Consider the following 6,786-nt stretch of genomic DNA (forward strand, 5'->3'; position numbering starts at 1 on the left):
TTATTACTCTCTCCCCAAGAAGAAAGGATGCACCTATCCATCCAGCTGGACTACAAAGCCACCAATAATGAAGCGGAGTACGAGGCGCTCATAGCCGGCTTGCAAGCCGCCCGGCATGTTGGGGTCGGTCGGGTGATGCTCCATTCCGACTCTCAGCTGGCTGCCCAACAGCTCTCGGACACTTTTGAGATTAACAACGCTCGGCTCAAACTCTACGCTGAAGCCTTCGAAAAGCTCAAGGCCAACTTCAGAGAAGTCATTATCTAGAAAATACCCAGAGCGGAAAATCAGGCGGCAGATGAGTTAGCCAAACTCGCAAGTTCAATATCACCGGTTGTCATCCAGCAGCCAATCGAACAAGTATACTTGGTGGCGCACATCGACCGGATGGAGGGCCTCGCATTCCCGAGCGATTGGAGGATAGCCATCATGGAGTTTCTGTGCTCGGGTGAGACACCGACCGACCGGGAGGAAGCCCATCTATTAAGAAGGAGAGCCGGCCGGTTCACACTCGTTGAAGACCAACTCTACAAGAAGGCTTTCTCCCGCCCACTGTTGAAATGTGTGAGCTCGAAAGACGTGACGTACATCCTCCAGGAAGTGCACCAAGGATTGTGCGGGGGACATCCGGGCGGGCGATCGCTGGCTAGGAAGATCCTGCTGGCCGGGTACTTCTGGCCAACACTGTAAAAAGACGCCGCTCGGACCGTCGCGACGTGCCTCTCCTGCCAGAAGTACCACAACTTCTCCCACCGACCGGCAGAGGAGATGAAAGCGTCTGCGGTATCCTGTCCGTTCGATCAGTGGGGAATGGATATCGTGGGTCCGTTCCCTATGGCGACCGGTCAGCGGAAGCTTCTATTGGTGGCGGTCGACTACTTTTCCAAATGGGTGGAGGCCGAGCCACTGGCCAAGATCACCGAGCAGATGGTCAAAAAGTTTATCTGGCAGCATATAATCTGTCGCTTCGGTGTTCCTCGCCGACTCATATCTGATAACGGGCGACAGTTCGTCGGAAAGCAGCTCGAAGAATGGTGCAAAAGTTATGGCATTGAACAACACTTTACTTCCGTGGCGTATCCCCAAAGCAACGGCCAAGTGGAAGTAACCAACAGAGAAATACTCAGAATTCTTCGGGCTCGACTTGACCACATTGGAGGAAGTTGGATGGACGAGCTGCCAGGCGTCTTATGGGCTATCCGCACGACTCCAAAGGAAGGAACGGGCGTCACGCCGTTCCATTTAGTGTACGACGGTGAAGCGGTTATCCCGGTTGAAGTTGGCGTAGAGTCCGTCCGGATCCAGAACTATGACGACGACAATGCTGAGCGGAGGAACATGGAGCTGGACTTAATCGACGAAGAACGAGCCAACGCGTCCGTCCGACTGATGGCGTACCGGTAAAGGATGAAGTAGAGTTACAACCGGCGCGTGATCCCTAGAGCGTTCCAGGTCGGCAACCTAGTGTGGAAGAAAGTAAAGCCGGTCGGGGACATTGGCAAGCTGGAGGCTCCTTGGGCGGGTCCCTTCAAAGTCATCGAAAAGCTTCGTTCGGGTGCTTATTATTTGAAAGATGAAGACGGACGGCGGCTGGATCGACCATGGAGCGCAAATCATCTCCAGCTGTACCTAGCTGGGTGAGAGGTGCGCTAATGTAATTCATTTTGTGTATCTCTTGGTCGCCCGTGTTCTTTTAATGTAGGAAGCAAAATGATAAGAAACGCATTTGGCAATCTTCACCGAAAGGCAGTGTTGAAATTAGCCTTAAAGGCCGTCGAGCTCCGACATTAAATATCGAGAGTCGGATCGGCAACTATAAACCCCCCGGACGGAAGACCGTCGAGCTCTGACGTTAAATATCGAGAGTCGGACCGGCGACTATAAACCCCCCGGACGGAAGACTGTCGAGCTCCAACGTTAAATATCGAGAGTCGGACCGGCGACTATAAATCCCCCGGACGGAAGACCGTCGAGCTCCAACGTTAAATATCGAGAGTCGGACCGGCGACTATAAATCCCCCAGACGGAAGACCGTCGAGCTCCGACGTTAAATATCGAGAGTCGGACTGGCGACTATAAACCCCCCGGACGGAAGACCGTCGAGCTCAGACGTTAAATATCGAGAGTCGGACCGGCGACTATAAACCCCCCCGGACGGAATACGATCGACGAGAATAAAAGGTGAGATCTAGTGGACGAGCGCTGTTCGCGTTCCGAATGACCACATGGTCGAATTAAGACGTATTTTACGGACAATCGGCTCAAACTCAAGATAGAAATATGAAGGTGTTAGGCTGAGCGGCCGAGTTATAAAAAGTACTTGCGCGAAACTAAGGGGATGAGTATTGGTTGAGCAACAAATGGCAAACAAAAACAAAGTTCATTACATAAAGAGTTTACGCCGAACGGCGGCCAAACAAAAAGTAGCAAAATATACTTAAAGGAGATCTCAAAGACTCCTCACTCACTATCCTCGAAATTAAAAAGAGCATCCGGGATCTCGCCCATCAAGGCAGCCAGTTCTTCAGGGGGAATGGATAGCTCGGCGGGAATATGGCCCTTCGTCTTCAAATGAGCAACAGCAACCTTCATGGCTTCCTCAAATGTTAGGGCCAACTTGTTGCTGAACTTATCGCCGAACTCATCCGAGCGGACGAAGGCTTGCTGCGCCATGGCCAAACGGCTCGATTCTCTATCCTTATATTCTTTCAAAGCAGTGCGGGAGGCTTCTACAGAGTCTTGGAGACCTTTTAGATCGCCCTCAAATTTGGTGCGCTCAGCCGAGCGTCCATCCCGTTCGGAGGACAAGAGGGCATCTAACTCTTTGACGTGTTGATCCAATCTCCGATTCTCCACTTTCATAATATCCAGGTCTAAGATGGCCTGAAGCTTCCGGTTGGTCGCAAGCTTTATATCGTGGTCGCGCTTCTTGACCACAACTTCAAGCCAAGTCACCTCCGCCATCAGCTCGGAGGACTTTTGCCGCTCGGATTCCAAAAGCTTTTTTGTTTTCTCCAGCTCGGCGGATGACTGCCTCTGACTTTCCCCCGAGAGTTTGAGTTTTTTCAGCTCGTTTTCCAGCTCAGCCAGGCGATTGCTAATTGCAATCTGTTCTACCCAGGTCTGCGCAAAAGAAGGGATGTCAAAGGTTGATTAAAAAGGAACACCAGGGAAGAAAGAACATACCCCGGTGGCCTACTGTAGATTGCTGTCTCCCAACTGACTGGGAGTCATGAGTGCAACGCGAATCCGGGCATCCTCCCAAACTTTGGCAAGAGGCCCTGTTAGGGTGATTTGCTGCTCGGGGCTCGCAGGCCGATCGACCGCCAAAAGATATTCCTCTGAGGGAAAGCGCAGAACGGTCTTGATCACCCGAAGGCCGCTCAGATCATCTTGGGTCTCAGCTGCCTGAGCGGAAGGCCCCCCAATAGTAGAAAGTTCACCCAAGCGCCTAAGGCGACGGCGGGTGCAGGGGAGGCAATCAGTAGGTTCCACTTCGGGGAGCGCCGCAGGGAAGCCAAGCTGGGAGAGTGTTCGATCCGAAGAAAGTGTCTCAACGGACGCTGGAGCTCCTTCTTCCCGCTCGGGAGGAATACCACTTCGCTCAGAAAGCTGTTCACCAGAAGGGACCGATGGTGGCGTTGGGTCCGTCAGGCGCTTCTTCCTGGTCCTCAGTGGAACGTCGTCAATAGGAAGAATCTCCTCCCCGACCGGGGCAGATGAAGTAGCGTCACCCACGACTTCGTGCACGGGTGCTCGAGCGGCTGATACTTCAGGGGCGGACTGTGTCCCTTCAACCCCCGAGCTGGCTGGGACAAGCCCCCGCGCAGCGACCTCCTTTTCCGTAGCCGCCTCAATCTCAGCAGCTCTCAACTTCAGGCGCTCGATAGCTTTAGCGCGCCACATGATCTCGGCTGCAAAAAAGAAAAATAAATCAGTTAGAGCAAAGGAGAAAGTTAAAGAGTAATCCTTACCCATGCTGCAGGGAATGCTAGCCCGAACGGGAGACAAGCCGAACAAGTACATCACTCCCTTAAGTAGCAGCTTATCAATGTTGTATCGTTGGCCGACCAGGCGGTTAGCTGCATGGAGGTAGGCCGGATCGCTCTTGTATTTGCCGAGCTCTGGTTGGGTCGGCACCGCAGTCTGCCACTTGGTTCGGAAAGGTGGCGGCTCAGGGAAACGCATATAGAATAAGTATTCCTTCCAGTGCTTGTTGGAGCTCGGCATATTGCTAAAAAGAACAAAACCAATCCTAGTTTGGAAAATGAAGGTGCCCCACTCGGATTGTTTTGGATAGTAGAAGTAATGGAAGATTTTAGGGTCCAGAGGGATGTCGTTCAGCTTGAAAAGAATCACCACCCCGCACAACCGCCTAATGGAGTTCGGAACGAGTTGGCCGAGCGGGAGGCAGAAGTAATTACATACTTGCAAGATGAAGCGATGTAGAGGAAACCGCAAGCCAGCCAAAAATTGATCCCAGAAAAAGCAAACAGTGCCGGACGGCGGGTTATTGGGCCGGTCAGAAGGAGTGGCCAATATTACTTCAAGGTTAGTGGGGAACTCGTAAGTACGAACGAGGCGTAGGGCATCTTCCTCATCAAACCGGCTCTCCGTGGCCATATACCAAAGACCAAGGGCGGAGGTAAGCGGTTGTGAAGTGCTCGCCATGGTCGGAAGAGTAAGAGAAATAAAAGACGGAGAGAAGCGAGGAAACAGACGGCAAATATTTGAAATAAAGCAGAAGAAGGAACAGCTAAGGAAAGACGCGGAGGAATGACATAATAACAGGAGAGTAGAGCTTACAGGGGAGATGACGATTGGGAAAGTGGGCCGCGAGGGCGCTGGAGATCGTCGGGAGACAGAAAAACAAGGTCGCCGGAGGAAGGAGGGCTGTGGAACACGCGAAGGTAGAAATGCGGCAGGGGGAGAAGGAGAAGACTTTATAGGGACAAGCCTGAATGGCCTAAGCCGTTGGATGCAGGTCACGTGAATCAATGCCCGCATCTAACCGTCCATTTCAAACATCGGCTGTCCCATCGGAGGTAACGCCGCCGTCGTACGCTGACGGCATCAGAAACGCCACGTGGCGCTACCGCCTGAGGCGCATTTAATGAGCACCATTACCGCGCGCAGCACGCGTGCTCGGCTTTTATGGGAAGGATTTGGCACGTATTCCAAGGGGATCCCAAATAGGGATGGCAATTTCACCCGAACCCGATGGAGGATCCGACATCCGACCCGAATGGAGGGACTATCAATACCCGATACCCGACCCGAATACCCGATTAAATAATATATATACATATATTAAAGAAAATTTTCTTTTTCTAAAATCAACTTACTATTTTTTGTTGACATTAATAGGCCTATATAGATGTTTAATCTATTTTTTTAATTATATATATATATATTTTAATAGGATGTTAATTTTAATATGTTTTTGTTAAATGATAATAGCTCGATAGAAAGAAGAAAAATTACACGTATAGAATATATCCGGTCCTTTAATGGGTATGGGTATACCCATTGGATATCCTATACCCGATAGGTATGGGTACGGAAGATATAGAATCCGACCCGAACCCGACCCATTGCCATCCCTAATCCCAAAGGCATCAGCGTTGACCGTCCCTCCGTTAACAGCGCCGAACGGGCGTGGTGGAGAATGTAAGCCGAACGGACGAGCATTCCACGGGCCGTCTGAACACTGTTACACAGTCAGACCGGAAGTCCAGTCAGTCGGACTTAGCGCCTCCTTCGACTAGACTTGAAGGGAAGGCAAGTGATCCGGCGATAAAGCTGGGGGGCCCTCAGGGGCAACGGGTCAACGACACGTAGGGGTCAGGAGTCAAGAGGGGTTAACCCCGTGGGATCGCCGAGCGGGCACCCTATGCCGATCGCTCGGCCATGCCCTCTAGCCGAAGGAACTGTAACCCGGCCATGAGCCCAGGTTTCAGACGCCAAGGTAAAAAGGCTATATGGCCAAGCGGGGGTCCGCTCAGCCGTGGTCCAAGGCAAGGGTACAAGGCCGAGCGGCTTGTCCGCTCGGCCAAGGCGTCAGGCAACAAGACCAGAATGTTCGTCCGAGCAGGGGACCATGAATCTCCCCCGGACGGACCAACATCCACGACGGGTCGAAGGTAAGGAGCCGCCGAGCAGCCGGACGCTTGGCTCGAGAGGATGAAACCAAAAGACACGGGACAGTAGGGACGTCATCCTAATAACCCCTGTCGCTGACAACAGGCATGATCGATGACCAAGCCATACGTAGAATCGTACGATGGAAGGTTCTTCTGTCCCATCAAGGAGGTGCACGGACTGTAGCAGCATGGCATCAGGCACGCTCTTCTGACAAGCCCATACTGAAGTATGGTGCAGGACACATGTACGTCTCGATGTGTGTGCGCTAGGCTTACCATAGCTCTATATAAGAGCCCTCAGACTTCGCCAGAGGTATGCAATCTAGGATCTTTGGAGCCACTTCATTATTTTCCCCCTTGCCTGACTTGATCGTCGGAGGGCCGTCGCCGGGAAACCCCACCCGGCTCGGTTTTACTGCAGGATCATCGGAGCGTACGAGGAGCCAGCAGGGAGCGCCACGTCCCCAGGGTCCGTTGATTCAGGGCTCGGACAGGATCAGATTCTTTACCAAAATTCCATTTCTCCCTTCAATTATTATTGATCCTGATCCTCTCCGAAAACATGAAGTTCTACTGATTGGATTAAGATTTCGCTCTTTTATGTAAAACAAATTAAATCAGGGAAAGAGTTCCTATCGTTAGG

Source organism: Zingiber officinale, chromosome 10B (assembly GCF_018446385.1).
Source record: "Zingiber officinale cultivar Zhangliang chromosome 10B, Zo_v1.1, whole genome shotgun sequence".
NCBI lineage: Eukaryota > Viridiplantae > Streptophyta > Magnoliopsida > Zingiberales > Zingiberaceae > Zingiber > Zingiber officinale.